The sequence below is a fragment of the Geotrypetes seraphini genome, chromosome 8, assembly GCF_902459505.1.
Source record: "Geotrypetes seraphini chromosome 8, aGeoSer1.1, whole genome shotgun sequence".
Classification (NCBI taxonomy): domain Eukaryota; kingdom Metazoa; phylum Chordata; class Amphibia; order Gymnophiona; family Dermophiidae; genus Geotrypetes; species Geotrypetes seraphini.
In genome coordinates, this window is record NC_047091.1 from 71,110,694 (window position 1) to 71,131,310 (window position 20,617).

At 47.1% G+C, this 20,617-nt stretch overlaps 1 long non-coding RNA gene across 1 annotated transcript in view; it reads right to left on the reverse strand.

Moving 5' to 3' along the window:
- LOC117364463 overlaps positions 1-20,617 on the reverse strand; it is a 34,939-nt gene that overhangs the window by 10,591 nt on the left and 3,731 nt on the right. Inside the window, exon 2 of the long non-coding RNA XR_004540257.1 lies at positions 13,978-14,050. This is a non-coding gene — a long non-coding RNA (uncharacterized LOC117364463). The remainder of the gene's footprint in view (positions 1-13,977; positions 14,051-20,617) is intronic.

The following is a 20,617-nucleotide window of genomic DNA, read 5'->3' on the forward strand; positions in this document are numbered from 1 at the left end:
AAGCTCTACAGGAGAGACGGAATAGAACAGGCTTTAAACTAAGAAGAAGGGGAAAGCCGACAGTCGACCAAGCGTCGATGATTCGGAAGACGGTATCCCGTGAAGATACCGAGGGGAAAAAAGGCTGGGAAGAAACAATGGACAAATCACAGGAGTTGACAAACCCAGAAGAGGAGGTTATAAGGATTGTAACAACAGAGAAGAAACTAAAGATCGAAGCACAGGGAAAGGAAATAAAGACAAGGATATACAAGGATCTAAATTGCATATATACTAATGCAAGGAGCCTAAGAAACAAAATGGGGGAATTAGAAGCCATGGCCAATGCAGAGGACATAGACATCATTGGAGTCTCTGAAACATGGTGGAATGAAGAAAACAAATGGGATACAGCACTGCCGGGGTACAAGCTCTATCACCAGGACAGGTCAGGACAAAAAGGAGGTGGAATAGCTCTCTACATAAAAGAAAGCATACAATCGACAAAAATGAACACAGTAGAAACGACCAACAAGCTAGAATCGCTATGGGTTAAAATACCTGGAAGGAAAGAGCCTGAAATAAAGATGGGCTTATACTATCGTCCGCCCGGGCAATCAGGAGATATTGATGAAGAAATGGAAGCCGAGATGAAGCGAGAATCCAAAAGCGGTAACGCGGTTATTATGGGAGACTTCAACTACCCCGGAATAGACTGGAGTCTTGGAAGCTCAAATTGCACTAGGGAGACAGAATTCTTAGAGGTTATACAAGATTGTTTCATGGAGCAGCTTGTCAGAGAACCGACGAGAGGAAGTGCCACTCTGGATCTAATCCTAAATGGGTTAAGGGGACCTGCTAAAGAAGTAGAGGTAGTGGGACCATTGGGAAACAGCGATCATAATGTGATCAAGTTCAAGGTTGAGGTAGGAATACCGAAAAGAAAGAGAACCATAGCGACAACTTTAAACTTCAGGAAAGGAAACTACAAAGCAATGAGGGAAATGGTAAGGAAGAAACTTAGGAACACTTCAAAAAAATGGCAAAAGGTAGAACTTGCCTGGTCTTTTCTCAAGAACACGGTGAGCGAGGCGCAAAATCTATATATCCCCAGATTCAGAAAGGGGTGCAAAAAGAGTCGAATAAAGGACGCGGCGTGGATAACCAAAACAGTGAAGGAAGCGATAGGCAATAAGAAAAATTCATTCAGGAAATGGAAAAAGGACAAAACTGAGGGGAACTGGAAAGAGAACAGGAAGTATCAAAAAGAATGTCACCGAGTGGTTCGAAAAGCCAAAAGAGAGTATGAAGAGAGGCTAGCCAGGGAAGCAAAAAATTTCAAACCGTTCTTTAGATATGTTAAAGGGAAGCAACCGGCTAGGGAGGATGTGGGACCGCTGGACGATGGTGACAAGAAGGGAGTGGTGAAGGAGGAGAAAGAAGTGGCAGAAAGACTTAACGCGTTCTTTTCATCTGTATTTACAAACGAAGACACATCCAGCATTCCGGAACCTGAACAATTCTTCAATGGAAATCAGGCAGAAAAATTAACAACCATGGAAGTGAGCCTTGAAGATGTACACAGGCAGATAGATAAATTAAAAACAGACAAATCCCCGGGTCCGGACGGAATCCATCCAAGGGTTCTGAAGGAATTAAAGGAGGAGATAGCGGAACTACTGCAGCAAATTTGCAATCTGTCCCTGAAAACAGGCGTGATCCCAGAGGACTGGAAGATAGCCAATGTTATGCCCATCTTTAAAAAGGGATCAAAAGGTGACCCAGGAAATTACAGACCGGTGAGTCTGACCTCGGTACCGGGGAAAATGGCAGAAACACTGATAAAAGAAAAAATTGATGAACATTTTGAAAGAAACGAACTTCTGATAACCAGCCAACACGGTTTCTGCAAGGGAAGATATTGCCTAACTAACTTATTGCACTTCTTCGAAGGAATTAACAAACGGATGGACAATGGAGACCCCATAGACATCATATATCTTGATTTCCAAAAAGCCTTTGACAAGGTGCCCCATGAACGCCTACTCCAGAAACTGAAGAACCATGGGGTGGAAGGAGATGTACATAGATGGATCAGAAGCTGGTTGGCGGGTAGGAGACAGAGGGTGGGAGTGAAGGGCCACTACTCGGACTGGAGGAAGGTCACGAGTGGGGTCCCGCAGGGCTCAGTACTAGGGCCACTGCTATTTAATGTATTCATAAATGATCTGGAAACAGGGACGAAGTGTGAGATAATAAAATTTGCAGATGACACTAAACTATTTAGTAGAGCTCGGACTAAAGAAGACTGTGAAAAACTGCAAAGGGACTTGAACAAACTAGGGGAATGGGCAACGAGATGGCAGATGAAGTTCAATGTTGAGAAATGTAAAGTATTACATGTGGGAAACAGAAACCCGAGGTACAACTATACGATGGGAGGGATGTTTTTAAATGAGAGTACCCAAGAAAGGGACTTGGGGGTGATGGTGGACTTGACAATGAAGCCGTCGGCACAGTGCGCAGCGGCTGCTAAGAAGGCAAATAGAATGCTAGGCATCATCAAAAAGGGTATTACAACCAGAACGAAAGAAGTTATCTTGCCATTGTATCGAGCGATGGTGCGTCCGCATCTGGAGTACTGCGTCCAATATTGGTCGCCGTACCTTAAGAAGGATATGGCGATACTCGAGAGGGTTCAGAGGAGAGCGACACGTCTGATAAAAGGGATGGAAAACCTTTCATACGCTGAGAGATTGGAAAAACTGGGACTTTTTTCCCTGGAGAAGAGAAGACTTAGAGGGGATATGATAGAGACTTACAAGATCATGAAGGGCATAGAGAGAGTAGAGAGGGACAGATTCTTCACACTTTCAAAAAATAAAAGAACAAGAGGGCATTCAGAAAAGTTGAAAGGGGACAGATTCAGAACGAATGCTAGGAAGTTCTTCTTTACCCAGCGTGTGGTGGACACCTGGAATGCGCTTCCAGAGGGCGTGATAGGGCAGAGTACGGTACTGGGGTTCAAGAGGGAATTGGACAACTTTCTGCTGGAAAAGGGAATAGAGGGGTATAGATAGAGGATTACTGCACAGGTCATGGACCTGTTGGGCCGCGGCGTGAGCGGACTGCTGGGCACGATGGACCTCAGGTCTGACCCAGTAGAGGCATTTCTTATGTTCTTATGTTCTTATTATCTTAGTTTTAGAAAACTAGTTAAAACCGATTTGCAACCAAGAACTCTTAATGCCTTATCCCTGTACTTTACCTACATGTACTCAATGTCTCTACACTGTGTCTATTACTCTGACTGTCTCCCTCTCTACATGTATCCGACGACTTCATTGTAACTATTTTCGCTGATTGTCCAGCTCTTCTTGTACACCGCCTTGAACTACTATGGCTTTGGCAGTATATAAGAATAAAATTATTATTATTATAATGGAGGCAGTGTACATCACCCACATGTGAGAATATACTGCCTGCTTGTCTAAGGATAATAACTTTTATAACAGAGTGTTTATACTAACAGATATATGTGTTAATTATTGCAGAGTGTAATAACATATAAAAACAGTAGGGGGAAACCTGTACCAATACTGTTTACATATAACAGTGTTAATTGTTGTTGATGATTGTAAAAACAATGAGGGAGAGGGGGTGAGGCATTCTTAGGATAATTTTTGTAACTACATTAATACAATGCAGTTACTGCAGGAAATGCCATCTCAGTGTTAAATAACAAATTGATGGACACCGAATGTAGCACGAAGGATGAGCACGTAATGAGGATGGGGCATGTGAATAACCATTTATGGAAAATGGTAAATTGGTTGGGAGATTGAGGAATGAGAGTAATGGGAGAAAGTAAACAGAGGCGTGGAAAATGGAAGTCCAGAAGGAGACATTTGATCGGTTGTAAACTGCCACTGCCCTAACCAATGGGTATGCGAGCAGGGGGAACCAGAATCTCAAATACACACACACACACTTTCAGATTAGGGAGATTTATTAGCAGTTTATAGTTTATTTAAAACTTATTATACCACGCAAACTAACAAGCAGAAAGGAGCAGTGTACAGTCTAATTTCATAAAAACAAAACAGAAAAGGTACTCCAATTTTAGATAGGACAGAAATATAAACTAGAGAGGGAAAGGAAAAAAATAAACAAGAGGGGGACAAGAGGGAAAAAATAGACAAGAGTAAAGAGGATCAAAATAAAAACAAGGGGAAACACAGAATGCAAGGTCTCACATCAAAAAGTTTCAAAATCAACCCATGCAGCTGTATATTCTGGTGACTAACCAGGTTTTCAAATTGGATTCACAAGCTCTATTCTCTCGAATCTCTGCCTAGTAACAGTAAGTGGGGCTCAACCTATAACGGGAATGATTGGTTGGTTTTGGCTGGCAACAAGCAATGACTTCCAATACAGTCATAGCTGGCAAAAGCCAGTTTGTCAAAGAGGAGAGGGTGTGTGTATAAATCAGAACAGTAAACAAAGCAAAAAATCCTGAGACACACAGAGATCATTCCCATGGTAACCATCATGTGACAGGATGTGCTTCCAAATTACCAGAAAATTCCAGTCTACTCTGGAATGCGGTAATATAATCTTTTCTATAACCGATGTAGACATCAGCCAGTGACGCACTGGATAACAAATGTATATTTATTTATATCTTCATCATATGCTTGTAAAATTAAATTTATCTTATCAAGACAGAAAGCATGATCTCATACACATTTGTTTTACAATAATCTCTCTATCTATGTATATATCTATATATATTTTACATACAGTGGCATAAATTCAAATTCCAACCCCCCCTCCCCCTCCCCCCCCCCCCCCCCTCCCGAGCCTGGCCCATTTCCAGTATGGTTTTACTTCCCTCCCTCCCCATGGTTTATTCCCTTGCTGCCTTTACTCCCTTAATTCATCTTCAGCCTTAATCCAAAATTACTAGTGCCAAATTTAGTGGCAGTAGACATGTTTAGGCTGTAGAAAAGGCTGTATTTAATGTTTAAACTAGGATCTGATACACCACTTATGAGCAAGCACAAGAAGGCAGAGTACATTAAACATAAAAGGAAAGGAGTTCCAATAGAATAGAAAAGCAGAGCAAAAGAAAGTCAGGAGAGGGGACTGGAGAGAAGAGGACTGCCCTGGAGCTAAATTCCACAATAAGTCAATTGAAAAAGAAAGTTTATATATTCTCCCAATATGAGATCAGAAACACTTTAACTTAGTTTTAATGTTAGGAAATTCTATTTTACGGAGAGGGTGGTGGATGCCTGGAATGTGCTCCCGAGAGAGGTGGTGGAGAGTAAAACTGTAACTGAGTAAAAAGAAGCGTGGGATGAACACAGAGGATCTAGAATCAGAAAATAATATTAAAAATTGAACTAAGGCCACTACTGGGCAGACTGGGCAGACTTGCACGGTCTGTGTCTGTATATGGCCGTTTGGTGGAGGATGGGCTGGGGAGGGCTTCAATGGCTGGGAGAGTGTAGATGGGCTGGAGTAGGTTTTAACGGAGATTTCGGCAGTTGGAACCCAAGCACAGTACCGGGTAGAGCTTTGGATTTTTGCCCAGAAATAGCTAAGAAGAAAAAAATTTTAAAAAAATTTAAATTGAATCAGGTTGGGCAGACTGGATGGACCATTCGGGTCTTTATCTGCCGTCATCTACTATGTTACCTCCTGCAAGATGTCTCTAAATGAAGAAAGTGCCTAGAACATGAGCTCACAATTTAATTTTCTGCCACCCATGAGATCATGGGAAGTATACAGAGAAAATATCATTAACCAGAGTTTTGGCAATTTTAAATAGCCACTCTACTAGCAGTTTGTTTCCATCATTTTTAGTTAAATTTTTACTTATTTATCACACAAGATCTATAGAGCTTTGTGCATTCCCTGTTACTACTACTACTAATTATTTCTATACTGCTACCAGACGCACACAGCACTGCACAATCACAAAGAGTAAGAAAACAGTCTCTGCTCTAAAGAGCTTACAATCTAAACAGGCAAGACAGACAAACAGGATGTCATGAATGCAGTTAAGGGGAACGGTTAATCAGCGGGCTGGGTTGGAGGGCAGATGAGTAGGGTACTGACATTCAAGTTTACCCACCCCTGTACCAGAATGAGTGGAGTCTAATCAGGCACAATATAAACAGGAAAACCATCAGGAGAAAATCATCCAATGAGTACAGTGAGCGAAATGGGGTGTAGTGCTGCCTGATTCAGGAAAAAAAATTTTGATTCGATTCAGCCTATTGATTTTTCGATTCAGTTCAATTGTCCTGCCAAATTGGGTGTTTATTTCCAAAAACCGTGATGGCTTTATTTTATAGCCTCTTCACCCCCTTTGCCCTCTCCTACCCACACTGGTCCTGTGGTGTAAACAAAATAAACAAACAAAAAATACTTTTCCTCTCTCTGTTATATCCTAGCTCACATTTGCGGTCTAACACCAGCTCTGGAAGGATACACATTTCAAATCTGACATATTGTAATCACAAAACAGAAAATAAAATTATTTTTCCTACCTTTTGTTGTCTAGTCATTTTTCAAATCATGTTGGTCTGGCTGTCTTCTGAACAGGTTCTCCTTCTTTCTGCATGCTAACCATCCATCCTCCATCTCTGTCCTCCCTGTCTGTTTCCCTTTCCTCCCCCTGAGGTCTGGCATCTTTCCTTTTGTTCATCTCCATCCCTCCGCAGCTGCACCAGTGGACAGATCCACCATCTCTCCTTTTCTCAACTACCCTTTCATCCAGCATCTCTCTTCTGTGTCTCTGTCCCTATTCTCCTCTCCAGTACTGTATCCCTTGTGTCCCTGTTTCTATGCTCCCTCCATGCCCAGCATTTTATCTCTCCCCAAATCCAACTTCTTCTTTCTCTCTTCCTTACCTCCTGTATCCCCTTCCTCAGGTACAGGCTTTCTACTACTATATCTCCTGCCATCCTGCACCCTGCTCACCTACTTTGGAGCAGTATCTGTCCCTCTTGTACCCTTCCCCTTGTGGTCTTGCATTTCTCTCTCCCTCTCTCCATTAGTCCAGCACCTCTCCTCTGCTTTTTTCCCCCTCTTTTTGGTTTGGTCTCTCTCTTCCCTTTACTTTACCCCAGGTCTGGCATTTCCTCTCCCCTCTCTTACTCCTTCCTCCTCCTCCTCCCTCTGCACAGGCCTGCCTCCTGCCGCGAAGGCACTCTTCCTCCTCCTCCCTCTGCACAGGCCTGCCGTGAAGGCACTCTTCCTCCTCCTCCTCCCCACTGCAAAAGGCCTGCTCCCCCCGCAAAGGCCTGCCCCCCTCCCCCCGCCGTGAAGGTACTCTTCCTCCTCCTCCCCGCCACAAAGGTCTGCTTCCCCCGCATACCTGCATGTTCCCCCAGCTTCCCCGCATGTACTTTAAGCAGCTAATATGGCAGCCTACAGGATCGCTGGTGCTATAGTGATCCCTGCAGCTGCCCATTGTCCTCAGCGGCACGTTCTCTCTGCCACGATCCTGCCCCTGATGTCAGAGCAGGAGCAGGACTGTAGCAGAGAGAACATGCCGCTGAGGACGATGGCCAGCTGTAGGGATCGCTATAGTACCAGCGATCCTGCAGGCTGCCGTATTTGCCTTAAGGTAAGAGCAGGGAAGCTGGGGGAAGATGCAGGCCTTTCTGACTGACTCTCTTCCCTCAATCAGGAGCGGCACCACACGGCCAGCAAGAGGCAGTGCTGCCGCTCCTGCTTTAGGAAGGCATAGGGGAAGGTTCGGTCATCGAATCGGGAGGCCGATTTTTTAAAAAATTGAATCAATTCGAATCGTGAATCGGGCAGCACTAGTATGGAGTGATCATGGAGAATAAATAAGTCTGAGGATTGGCAGAAGGGATGCCTACTCCCTCCCACTGCTGATATCAAGCAACCCCCAGCAACGGGAGGGATGCACACTCCCTCCTGCCACTGCCATCAAGCAAATCCCCCCTCAACATGGGAGAGGCAGTAGGAGGGATATCCACTCCCTCCTGCCACCGCCATTGTACCCAGAATGACCCCCCATCCCCTCTTACCTTGTTTACGAAGGCCGGCCAGAGGAATGACTTTTACCTCCGGCCAGCAGGCTTGCCTCTTCAAAATGGCGGGCCTTCCCATCTCTGGTGCATCCTGGGATGCAGAGGGGAGGGGCCTAACACTCTGATTAGCCCAGGTTGCTTAAGGCTCCTCCCATAGGCCCCTCCCCAGATGTGCTGACCTCTAGGATCTGTCAGATCAGCAGCGTTAGAAACGTCACTACCAAATTTTAAGCTGTTTCAAAATTTTCATTGTCAGTTATACACCTTGCAACTATAGCAAAACAGTTCCATTACTCAACATCTGTGTCGCAAGTCATACTTCTCAGTACGATTATGCAACATTAGGGCCCCTGAGGAAAGCAAAGGTTGCCGAAATGTTTTAATTTGTATCACTTCGCACTTAGACTACTGCATTCACTCAGTTGCCCCTCACTATCTCTCTTCACTTATCTCTCCCTCAGCTCAGCTGGTAAGTCTCTCATATCTATACCCTTCTCTTCAACTGCCAACACTAGACTCCATCCCTTCTGCCTTGCTGCACTGTATGCTTAGAACAAGTTGCCCGAATCCCTAGGGCGAGCTTCGTCTCTGGCAGTGTTCAAGGCCCAGTTAAAAGCCCACCTCTTTGAGAGTGCTTTCTATTTCTAACTCCTCTCACCTTAGGTTCTGCAGCCTCAACCCTAATCTGTCATGTCTATCTGTCCAAGTTAGACTGTAAGCTCTTCCAAGCAGGGACGTCTATAAATGTCAAAACATATAGCGCTGTGTATGCCTTTCAGCGCTATATAAGTAATAAATAATAAGTAGTAGTAGTTGCTATCTACATGAGTAATTGGAACTATCTGCATTACAAGACACAATTGATGGTTTTGTTTTTAAATTTAGACATTTGATTTAAATACATTCTTATTGTTCAACAGTTCCTGTTCTTTGTTATGTGGAATGTAGTATGGCAGTGGCGTACCTAGGGTATGTGGCACCCGGGGCCCATCATTTTTTGACACCCCCCCCCCCCCCCCCCATGTAAAAAATTTTTTTTTTTTTTTTTGCAATAACCATGAAATGGAATAAATGGTCAGAATAGAAACAGGCAGTGAAAATTTTCTTTTATTGAACCTCATATATGTAACCATTATTCCAAACATAACATAACATAAATTATGTCTAAATTGTCATGACATTAGAAGTACATATGGAGTAGTTGCAGGTGATGCTTGGGACAGTTCTGATTGTGTTAGTTCGGTTTTATGTGTTTTTTGAATAGAAGGGTTTTTATTTCTTTTTGAAGGTTTTGCAGTCTGTGGTCGATATCAATTGGTTGTAGAGTTGGGGGTCGAGTGTTGCAGCTCGAATGGCTAGGAGGTTGTCGAACAGTTTTTTCTTTTGACGTTTTTGGTTGGAGGGTGTGTGAATGGTGCACAAGTTCTCCTATGTCTGTTTGAAGTGGATTGAATTATTTAGCTGAAGAAATTAGTTACCCCCCATTCCACACACATTAATTCTCTTCCATTTTTGTTCCCATTATAAAAAACACTGATAAGTTCCCAGAAAAAAAATACATTAAAATAAGAAGTGAAAACAAAGGCCCCTACAGATGAGAACATAACATAAGAATAGCCTAACTGGGTCAGACCAATGGTCCATCATGCCCAGTAGCCCATTCTCATGGTAGCCAATCCAGGACACTAATACCTGGTCAAAACCCAAAGAGTAGCAACATTCCATGCTACCGATCCAGGGCAAGCAGACACTTCCCCCATGTCTTAATAACAGATTATGGACTTTTCCTCCAGGAATTTGTCCAAATCTTTCTTAAAACCAGCTACACTATCTGCTTTTACCATAACTTCTGGCCACTTCATTTTTAAGTTTAGATCTTTCCTTTCAAACAGAGACCTTGCTAGATGTCAAATACAGCACAAGGTAACTTCACATGGACTTAGCTGTGCAGGAAATGTGAATCTCCTCATACACCCACCATATAGTGCAAAAATGTGCAAAGGTCTGTTTTTTTCTTTCGATCACTACATAGCCTAATGCCACACAAGCAGCGCTGTTACAAACATATTCTGTAGGTCAATGCTAAGGATAACAAAGTTTCCTTCCTTGGACCAGAAGGAGATAAACCACTGGAAGAGATCCCAAAACAACACCCAAAGACCCACTCAGTGTGTGAATCAGTTGAGTGGAGTGGACTAACTGGGGGGTGGAAATGGGCCCGTAGTTTGCTCAGCAGAATTTCCCAGACCACCTCTTCCTCTCAACACATTGACACGCTGCCACCATCACCACTAGGAACACCTCACTGGGTAGGCCAGCTATGCTATAAACTTTATAAAACACATTATTATATTTTCTTATAAAGCACATATTTTAACTGACCTCTCTGACATCCTCAGCCTTTCCATTCACAAAAATAGAAGGAAGAAAAGTTCCCATTTCCTGCTGTCTCATGTCCCCGGCCTATACAATATTTTTTTTTCTGCAGACCCTTCAAAAGTCTGACCAAATCCTCGTTTCACTTGCATTATAAAGTACTGAGGATGCCATCTCTCCCCAATCCCAGGTCCTAAAGTCTAAGACAGTAGCGCAAACTAATGCTGCCAGATACAGGAAAAAAAAATTTTGATTCGATTCAGCCCTATTGAATTGGTTTTTCAATTCGATTTTCCTGCCCAGTTGGGTGATTTTTTTTCAAAACTCCTGGTGGGTTTTATAGCTTTTTCACCCCCTTTGGCTTCTCCTAACCACACTGGCGCTGTGGTGTAAATAAAATAAAGAAACAAAAAGGACTTTTCCTCTTTCTGTTAAATCCTAGCTCACGTTTGCAGTCCAACACCAGCTCTGGCAGGATACACATTTCAAATCTGACATGTTATAATCACAAAACAGAAAATAAAATTAATTTTTCTACCTTTTGTTGTCTGGTTATATTTCAAATTTTGTTGGTCCAAGGCTCTGGTTTTCTTCTGATAACTTGCTTGCCAGGGTCTCCTTCTTTCTGCATGCTAACCATCCATCTGCCAACTCTGTCCTCCCTTTCCATTTCCCTTCCCTTCCCAGGAAGTCTGGTATCTTTCCTTTTTTTCATCTCCCTATCTCCCTCCACAGATCCACCTTTTCTTAAATACCCTTTCATCCGGCATCTCTCCCTCCTTCCCCACCATCCCAGAGTCCACCATCTCTCCGTTTCTTTTCCTAATTACCCTCCTATCCAGTATCTCTATCCCTCCTCCACACCATCCCTTGTGTCTAATTTCTCTCCCTTTCTGTTCCTTCCCTCCCTAAATCCCATGGTCCATCATCTCTCTCCCTCTCCTCTATTTTCAGACCCATTATTTCTTCCCCCCCCAAAGTTTGGCATATGCATGTCTCTTTGAACACCCCCTTCCCTCTGTGTACTTCTAAATCATGGTCCCCCCCCAAAGGCCTGTCCCCCCTTAAAGGTCTGCCTGTCCCACCTTGAAGGCCTGCACCCCCCTTGAAGGCCTGTCCCTTCCCCTTGTAGGCCTGTCCCCCCCTTGAAGGCCTGCCTGCCTGTCCCCCCCTTGAAGGTCTGCACCCCCCGAAGGCCTGCACCCCCCGAAGGCCTGTCCCCCACTTGAAGGCCTGTCCCACCCCCTTGTAGCTTCTCCCCCCCCCCTTGTAGGCCTGTCCCCCCTTGAAGGCCTGCCTGCCTGCCTTTCCCCCCCTTGAAGGCCTGTCCCCCCTTGAAGGCCTGCACCCCCTTGAAGGCCTGCACCACCCCCCTCGAAGGCCTGCACTCCCTTGAAGGTCTGCACCCCCCCCGAAGGCCTGTCCCCCACTTGAAGGCTTGTACCACCCCCTTGTAGCTTCTCCCCCCCTTGTAGGCCTGTCCCCCCCCTTGAAGGCCTGCCTGCCTGCCTTTCCCCCCCTTGAAGGCCTGCACCCCCTTGAAGGACTGCACACCCCCCGAAGGCCTGCACTCCCTTGAAGGTCTGCACCCCCCCGAAGGCCTGTCCCCCCCTTGAAGGCCTGTCCCACCCCCTTGTAGGCCTGTCCCCCCCTTGTAGGCCTGTCCCCCTTTAAGGCCTGCCTGCCTGCCTTTCCCCCTCTTGAAGGCCTGTCTCCCCCTTGAAGGCCTGCACCCCCCTTGAAGGCCTGCCCCCCCCCTTGAAGGCCTGTCCCCCCCCCCTTGTAGGCCTGTCCCTCCCCTTGTAGGCCTGTCCCCCCTGGTAGGCCTGTCCCCCCCTTGTAGGCCTGTCCCCCCCTTGAAGGCCTGCCTGCCTTTCCCCCCCTTGAAGGCCTGTCTCCCCCTTGAAGGCCTGCACCCCCCTTGAAGGCCTGCCCCCCCCCTTGAAGGCCTGTCCCCCCCCTTGTAGGCCTGTCCCCCCCCCCTTGTAGGCCTGTCCCCCCCTTGTAGGCCTGTCCCCCCCTTGAAGGCCTGCCTGCCTTTCCCCCCTTGAAGGCCTGCACCCCCTTGAAGGTCTGCACCCCCCCAAAGGCCTACACCCCCCCCCGAAGGCCTGCACCCCCCTGAAGGCCTGCCTGCCCCCCTTGAAGGCCTGCACCCCCCCCCCCCGAAGGCCTGTCCCCCCTTGAAGGCCTGCCTGCCTGCCTGCCACCCCCTCCCCCTTGAAAGCCTGCTTGCCTGCCCGCCCGCCCCACCCTGAAGGCCTGATGCCCCGACCCACCCCGAAGGACCGCTCGCCCCCCTGGCCTCCCCGCACCACCTATGAACAGCCGCAGCAGGATCGCGAAGTCAGCGTCAGCATCCCTGCGCCACGGTCCCGCCCCTCCTCTGACGTCAGAGGAGGGGCGGGATCGCGGCACAGGGATGCTGACGCTGACTTCGCGATCCTGCTGCGGCTGTTCATAGGTGGTGCGGGGAGGCCAGGGGGGCGAGCGGTCCTTCGGGGTGGGTCGGGGCATCAGGCCTTCAGGGTGGGGCGGGATCGCGGCGCAGGAAGCAGCGCAGGGATGCTGACGCTGACTTCGCGATCCTGCTGCGGGCTGCTTCACAGATGGTGCAGGAAGGTCAGTGGGGCGAGCGGTCCTTCGGGGGTGGCGGGGGACTGAACGGCAAGGCCGGGAACACCCCCTTAGGGCTGGTACCCGGGGCGGCCCGCCCCCCCCCGCCCCCCCCCTAGGTACGCCACTGTAGTATGGACTCCATTTCGAATGTGGAAAGCGAAACTGAAACAAGATCCTACCTGTTGGAACTGTTTGAAAGAGCCTGGAACTCTTGATCACATGCTTCTTCACTGCACTATGGTTCATTCCTTTTGGATTCGTATCTGGGACACCATAAAATCTATTACCAAATGTTCAGAAGCTATTTCCATAGCTTCCTTCGTTCTCAACACCCTTGTTTCGCACTATCAAACTGTCCTCCTAAACTTATTGACACCATGATTGTGACAGCTCTTATGCACATTTTGAAAAATTGGAAGTCACCCACACTATTAGACTACACCTTTTGGTGGAACTCATTGAGCATGTACCACAAATTCGAATCATATGCATATGAAAAGAACACGATATCTCGTTTATCTACAAATTTGGTACGAAATAAATCACCTTGGTCATTCTTAGATTCATATGTTCATTCTGCCTTGTAGACACTTCTGCCTCTCTCTCTTTCTCTCTCTCTTTCTTTATCTCTCTTTTTTCTTTTTTATTTCAATTCATCTTCTCTGCTTTTCTATCCTTTCTATTTCTTTTCTTAGCAGTTTCAAATACTCTGAATTCTTCTTACTAATCTACTATATGCAAATAACAGCAATTATGGTTTCTTTTGTTTCTACATCACTATTTCTTATTCAATTTTTATGTATTTGAACTGCTTTCTGTATATTACTTATAATATTCAATAAAATTAATGAACTAAAAAAAAAACAACAAAAAAAAAACAGTTCCTGTGATATCCAGAAACTATTGTTAATTTTTGTTTTGGATTTACCCATGTTTTTGGAACATAGGTCCTTTCTCTTTTGTTCTTGGTCCTGTTCCCTTCAACATAAAATATGGCATCACTGTGGGTAGAAACAAAAAAATGTTTAGAAAACACACACAGGCTTAATATCCCCCCATGTTACCATCTTCTGTTTGGGCTTAAGGATGACAGCATGAAAAGTGAGGGAAAATGATAGACAGGGGAGGTAGAAAGGAAGATCGGGGGGAGATGCTGGACATGAGAAGTAGAAGAGATCAAAAGATACCACATATAGGGGAAGTGGAAGGGGAGATACAAGAATTGTTCTCCGTGGACAGCAGCATAAGTCAGCCCCACTTTTGGTGACGTCATCTACGTTCACAATTCGGAATTGCTCTCCCAGAGCTCAGGTGAGGCTTTAGGAGCCTCATCTGAGCATGTGCAGGTAGCCCTATATATACCTCTGCTGTCCCTCACTAATCCAGTTTAGTTCATCCGCCCTTCCCAAACGGACGGATCACAGCTCTCCATTCAAAAAAAAAACCAAGAACAAAAAACCCAGAAAGAAAGAAAAGAAGAAGAATGGCAGAAAAAAACGAAAAGCCTGCAGGAAAACCGGGTTTCAAGAAGTGCCCGGACTGCAAATGAAAAATGAGCTCCTTGGACCCCCACGAGGATGTGTCCATTGCCTAAGAGAAGCACACCGCATGACAGCCTGCCCTCAGTGCCTAAAAATGTCTCTGAGGGTTAGAAAAAATCGGCTCCAAAAGCTGCACACCATGGGGGAAGACCAGAAGAAGAAGAAAAAAAAAAAAAAAACCCAGCCAAAAAGCAGCCCCTGCTTACCTGCTGCCTCAGGAAGCCCAGCAAAAACAGAGTAGACTGCTCCTGAAACTTTCCAACTACAGGATAGCTCCCCAACGACTTCTCCATGGCCTAGGGTAGAGCATAGAAGTGCAGACAGTGGCGAAAACGGCCGAGGGTCTCCTATCCCCTCCGCTGGCCATCCCAGCTGCACCAACTCGGGACTGCTCCGATTTCAAATCGAAGCCATGCTGCATTCGAAGCCATGCTGCCTGCAGCCCCGAAATTCAAACTGCCTCAATCTCATCCCAGGATGATATCAGTGCACTAGGCCCCGCCCCCTTAAAGGCACAGACACAGCAAAAGGCAAGCCTGGATACAGACAGTGCCTTTGCAATCATGGAAAAGAACTCTACACACCTAAAGGGATAGGACAATGTGCCTCACAGGAGCCAACACACCAGAACCTGCAAGGAGGGAACATGAGGGAGACAGAACATCTTCCTCCCCCTCCTCTTCATCATCATCAGCAGCAGCCTCACAAAGACGGCGGAGGCGCAGAAGGTCGAAAGATCACGGGACCAGGAGCAGGGGCAGACCCCATCAGCCGGCTGACCACCCACGTGCATCGGCCGCAGATCCCAACATCCAGCCACGCCAAATGACCACTCCTATCGCTCACAGACAATTGTTTGACTTTTTCAACAGATTCATCGCACAGCAACTCTCCGGGCAAAGGGCGCAGAGCAAGAGCCCAGCACCGAATGCAGAGCAGACACTGCAACCACCAGCAACATGGAGTCAGGGAGCAGAGACTGCCGCATCACACTCCAGCCATAGACGGCTATGCCTCCGAACGCAGTGGGTGCTACCAGCAAAGCTATGCTTCAATACGGGGCAGCCCACACACATCAACAACCCAAGACACCCCAGACACAGAGCCCGCGTCTGGGACAACACAGTCCGACATGCCGGCGGAGGACCTCACTTATCCAAAGTTCCTCCAGAAGGTAGTTTCCAAGCTGGAACTCACCCCAGTACAGGAGCTAGAGGCGACAGAAAAAGACTGCTGAAATACCTAAAGTTGCAAAAGGCCATAGCCGCACTACCAGCTCACAGAATGCTACTAGATTGCCAGGACCAGATCTGGAAAACCCCACAGTCAGGCCCAGGAGGCTAGACCAAAAAATACCAGATCAGCGAGGCACTGGGCTTTGACAAACCACAGCTCCCTCACCAGTCCATCATAGTAGAAAGTGCCCTTAAGAAAGCTAAGAGCAACCGCCTGCAGGCCAACGACCCTCCGGGCAAAGAACACAGGACCCTGGACGCTACCGCCAAAAAGGTCCACCATGGCTCCATACTGAATGCCAAAATTGACTCTCACCTGTTCCACCTTACCCTGTACAATGATGTCCTCCGGAGGAAAATAGAGGAAACCCTAGACATGCTACACCCCGAGGGAAAAGCCTGCATAGCCCCCATATTACAGGATAAGGAGGAATGCGGAAAACACATGATAAAAGCGACTTTTGATGCATTTGAAACATCTGCCCACACGGCCAGAGTGGCCATAGCATCCAGACGCCTGGCATGGCTGCAGGCATCGGGCCTACGCGAGGACACCCATGAGCGTATCACAGATGCACCCTGCTCAGGGGAGAACTTATTCGGAGACAAAGTCACAGAAACAGTGGACACAATGAAAGCCAATTGCACAACTCTCCAAACCCTCGCCTCAGATGGCTTCGTAAAAAACCCCGGCATCAAGGCGGCTTAGCACCAACCACTATCGCTGACGAAATAACACCGTAAGGCGCTTCGACAACCAGACAAGAGGGCCGTCCCACAGACAGAAAGCACAACCCTGCAGCGCCCCTTACCAGCAAAGGCAGAGCCAGAGGGAGGGAAAACAGCAGAAGCCAGCTACTTCCACCACCGCTTTTGACTCATCAACAAGGCCCTCCATCCCGGTTGGGGGCCGCCTCTCCGCTTTCAACAAAGCCTGGGAGAAGCTAACAACAGAAAAATGGGTGCTACAAATCATAAAAAAGGAATACCGCATCAGATTCCACATATACCCGCCAGCAACCCACCAAAGAACTCATCCTCAGAGAAATCAAAGCTCTCCTTCAGGCAAGAGCAATAGAACCAGTACCCAAGTCACAGCACAACCAAAGGTTCTACTCCCACTATTTTCTCATCCCCAAAAAGACAGGAGGGTTCAGACCCATCCTAGACCTACGAGGCCTAAACAAGTATGTAACCAAGGAGAAATTTCTTATGCACTCCTTAGGAACAGTCCTACCACTAATTCAAAAGGACGATTGGCTGGCTTCACTGGACCTCCAAGATGCGTATTCACACATCCCTATGCACTCCTCCCAAAGAATGTTTCTGCGGTTCAGGACCCAAACCCAGTACTTCCAATACAGGGTCCTGCCCCCTTTGGACTCTCCTCTGCACCAAGAGTCTTCACAAAATGTGTCATGGTAGCAGCAGCACACCTCCGCAAGAGCGCCATATGCGTGTTCCCTTACCTGGACGACTGGCTGCGGGTGGGTCCATCAGCCTGGAAAACGACAACAGCAGTCAATACAACGATGTCACTCCTGCAATCCCAGGGGTAAACACCAAAAAATCTGTGCTACAACCAGCATAATCAATAGAATTCATTGGGGCAAGGATCTGCACGCCCCTGAATGCAGCTTTTCTGCCCCACTCAAGGGGACAAGCAATACAAAAACTGGTTCAGCAAATATCAGAGACACACACATTCACAGCAAGAACAATACTACGCCTCCTGGGCCATCAAGCAGCCTCCATGCATGTTGTCCCACACGCCAAACTCTACATGCGACCCCTTCAGTGGTTCCTCAGAAAGAATTGGAACCAACACACACAGCCTCTGTCTCAGAGTCCCAATGGATCAGAAAATTCACAAAAACCTCAAGTGGTGGACACAACAACAGAATTTGTACATGGGCAAGCTTTTCCATTAGCCACAACACTAACACAGATGCCTCCATCTGAGAACCCCTGGTCACCTTCCGAGGCCAAACAACACATCAACCCGCTAGAACTCAGGGCAATTGGGAATGCCCTACAAGCCTTTGCTCCCTGGATCTCCAACAAGACCTTACTGATCCAGACAGACAATCAGGTGGCAATGTTCTATATCAACAAGCAGGGAGGCACGGGCTCACTCACCCTCTGCAGGGAAGCCCAAAAACTCTGGACATTTGCTTTATCAACCAATACTCTCATCCATGCCACCTACCTCCCGAGCCTGAACAACGCCCTGGCGGACAGCCTCAGCAGAAAGCTGGACCCCCACGAATGGTCCCTCCATCCGGAGGTAGCCCAGGATCTCTTCCACAAATAGGGCCTCCCAACAAGGGACCTACTCGCTGCAGAGGAGAACAAGAAGTGCCCTCAATTCTGCTCCAAAAGACCGGCACAATACAGTCAAACCAGGGACGCTTTCTCCATACATTGGGGGGAACGCCTGCTCTACGCTTTTCCCCCCATACCACTCATCCACAGAGTGCTACAGAAGATCAGGCAGGAGGCAGCCACAGTGATCTTCATTGCGCCCTACTGGCCGAGACAGGTGTGGTTCCCCTGCCTATACCAGATGTCGGCACAGCCGCCAATCAGTCTATCGCTGCGACCGGACCTCATCACCCAGGACCAGAGACAAACTCTGCATCCCAGATTGAAAGCACTATCACTGACAGCATGGATGTTGAAAAGCTAATCCTGGACCCTTTCCACATGTCAACCGGGGTGACCGAGGTACTGCGAGCAGCCAGATGCTCGGCAACTAGGAAATCATACAGGCTCAAGTGGAAAAGATTCCACATATGGTGTGTCTCGAAAGGAGAAGATCCACTCACCTGCCAGGTCCCAGTAGTATTCCAATACTTACTTGACTTATCTACAGCAGGCCTGAAAACATCCTCCATAAGAGTCCACTTGAGCGCTATATCAGCGTTCCGCAACTGCATTGAGGACAGGACCCTAGCCACACACCCACTAGTGTCCAAATTCACGAAAGGGCTTATAAACCTGCACCCCCCGCCCACCGCCAGCGTGGGACCTGGGCATCATCCTCCGCAGGGTAACAGCGCACCCCTTCGAGCCATTGGAGGATGCGCCAATCAAATTCATCACCTGGAAAGTAGTCTTGCTCATTGCCATCACATCAGCAAGGCGTATCAGCGAGCTACAGGCCCTGGTGACATACCCACCAGACACACAGATCCTTCATGATCACGCAGTGCTGAGAACTCATCCAAAGTTCCTATCTAAGGTAGTCTCATCTTTCCATGTAAACCAATTGATAGTGCTCCCCTCCTTCTGCCAGGGACCACATACCAACAGCACGGAACAACTCCTACACACCTTGGACTGCACCCGTGCACTTCGCCTATACATTCAACGAACGCAACCCTGGCGAAAGGCAGTACAATTATTTGTCTCCTTTAACCCCAACAAGCCAGGAACACCAGTGGGGAAACGCACTATATCCAACTGGATCTCAAACTGCATTGCCTCCTGCTACGAGCAAGAGGGAGTGTCCCTTGAGAGAAAGACCACAGCACACCAACTAAGAGCCATGGACGCAACATTGGCAAACCTCAGCAACACGCCACTTCAGGACATTTGCAGAGCAGCCACATGGTCTACCCCACACACCCTCACCAGACACTATTGCCTGGATCGCCCGAAAACAGGCCCCCAATGACTTTGGTCTCAACATACTACAAATGGTGACCAAAACAGACACAGCAAAAGACACTAATACCTGGACTAGATGAACAGGACTGTCTGATCTGTCTGAATCAGACAGAAGAGATTGTTAGACAGCTTATATTCTGCCATGTTGGCACAATTTGCACAATCAAAAAAAAAAAAGTGTTACTCAAACACCACGTTGGTGATTTATATTTGTTATAATCACTATCTGTTATTGAGATACATACTCTACTATGTTGATAGATTAAAAAAAAAAAGAAAGGGAGTGTTGGTCCAGTTCTAAGGACCAACATAAAGTTCCTATTGTTTACAACGCATAACCTCTGACTGGTCTCAGTAACTGGGGCTTTGTCTCTGTCCCTCACCTGACATTTATGCAGCCTCACCCTACCGCAGCGAGGTAGCGAGGACGCAGAGGGGACCATCCCCGATGGGGACCCCGTCCTCTTACACCCTCCGCATCCCGCAGCTGGAGAGTCACCAAAAGTGGGGCTGACTTATACTGCTTGTCCATGGAGAAAGCGAAGTTACTTACCTGTAACGGGAGTTCTCCGTGGACAGCAGGATAAGTCAGCCACACTGACCCTCCCTCCTCCCCTATGGGTGACACTGCAATAAGACTCAAGCTTGGGGCACATCTAGCCAGTTAAGTTTTCAGGATATTCACAATGAATGTGCATGAGATAGATCTGCATACAAAGGAGAGGTAGTGCATGCAAATCTATCTCATGCATATTTGTTGTGGATATGCTAAAAACTCAACTGCCTCGAGAACTAAGTTGAGAACCATTGTCCTAGGTGTCTGCTGAGTTTTGCCTAATTGTTGGGCTAGCTCTCCAAAATGTGCTTTCCTATATAGTTAATTCCTGCAACTTTTTGGGCCCTTTCACCAGAAAGGGTCTGATCAAATCTGATTAGAGGATGTTATAATGCAAGAAAGCCACCCAATAGAATTAAAGGCTGCTTTTCTGAAGAAGAATGGCTACCTTCAAAAGCTAATCAAAAATGCATTATGTTAGTCCAATAAAAAGGCATCATCTTATCTCCTTTATGTTTTGTTTTATTTCTTTGTTACCTTTAAAAGTGGACTAACATGGCTACC